The sequence below is a fragment of the Cicer arietinum genome, chromosome 7 (genome assembly GCF_000331145.2).
Source record: "Cicer arietinum cultivar CDC Frontier isolate Library 1 chromosome 7, Cicar.CDCFrontier_v2.0, whole genome shotgun sequence".
Classification (NCBI taxonomy): Eukaryota; Viridiplantae; Streptophyta; class Magnoliopsida; order Fabales; family Fabaceae; genus Cicer; species Cicer arietinum.
Window position 1 is genome coordinate 29,843,114 of NC_021166.2, and position 1,626 is coordinate 29,844,739.

A 1,626-nucleotide genomic window follows, 5' to 3' on the forward strand; every position below is an offset into this window, starting at 1 on the left:
GGCCTCTGCCTCCACTCTAACTGAGGAATCCTTCGCATCTTCCCAAGCTCCACTTATCCCAAGCACTAATCCGGAAGGTACCGGATAATCAATCTTCTCGCGAGTGAGTTCCACAAAAAATACTGCCCCAGCTTTCCTACTAGTCCTCACTACCCTCCCCGTATAAGTGGCCTTGCTTGAGATAGGGTCATATACGCAAGCAGTCGGCGAGTCTCGATCAGGGAAGTCTAACGACGTCTTCGTCGATAAGGGAAAACTAGATCACTAGCACCGCAGCGTGGCGATGAACAACTTTCTCTTATGTCACTTCTCGAATGGAAGCTTAGATCTAGTAAATAAATGGGGGTTTGTGTTTTATGGTTTTAGTTTTGTTTTTGGAAAACAAAGGAAAGAAGGAGAAGGAGATTCACGTGTCTGTTTCTCTGTGCCTGTTTCCTTGCTTTCTTGTCTATATATATACATACATTACTTTATATATATATATATATACTTAAACTAATAATATATATTATTAAAACCAAACTACAAATATTCTAAAAATATCTAGATATTTTATAAAATTGTCATTTCACCCATCACTTCCCAAACCACATTTTGTTAAAAATATCAACTCTCGTCGCAACTCAGTTGACAGATACAATTTTCAGCAACCCGAGGTATTTTTAACAAAATTGTCCGGTATTAAATTCTTTTTAACGTAAATAAATAAAACTATTGCTCGACGAATAATTTAATCGGGGATCCAAAAATATTTTTGGCATTAAATTCACAAAACACTAAAATACAATAATTTGGCTAAAAAGCCTCAGAGTTCAACACTAAAATACCCTAAAATTGCATAATTTATGATTTAAAAACTCTGGGTCTTACATTACTACCCCCCTAAAATTAGTTTTGTCCTCGAAACTACGCATCGATAAACAACTCAGGGTTTTGTTCCCTCATCTTGCTCTCCAATTCCCAAGTCGCATCTCCAGTAGTTGGGTTCCAAATTACCTTGACCAAGGAAACATCCTTATTCCTTAATCGCTTAATCTTCCTATCATCAATTCTTACAGGTAATACTTCGAATGACAAGTTATCCTTCAGTTGAATTGTGTCTGGTTCGATCACATGTGACGGATCTGTAAGGTATTTCCTTAACTGCGACACATGAAATACATCGTGAATTTCAGACAGTATCGGAGGCAATGCAATCCGATAAGCAACAGGTCCAATTCGTGCAGAAATCTGATATGGTCCAATGAATTTCGGAGTCAATTTCTTCGATTTCATAGCTCTGCCAACTCCAGTAGTCGGTGTGACTCTCAGAAACACATGATCCCCTTGCTCGAATTCCAAAGGTCTGCGTCGTTTGTCCGCATAACTCCTTTGACGATCCTGTGAGACCTTCATTTTCTCTTTTATCTTCTTGACCTTATCTGTAGTCTGTTTCACCATCTCATGTCCTACAATCATACTTTCACCGTCCTTATACCAACACAAAGGCGTTTGACACTTGCGTCCATACAGAGCCTCATACGGTGCCATTCCAATACTTGTGTGGAAACTATTGTTATAGGTAAACTCAACCAACGGAAGTACATCATCCCAACTTCCTCTATCATCTAATACACATGCTCTCAA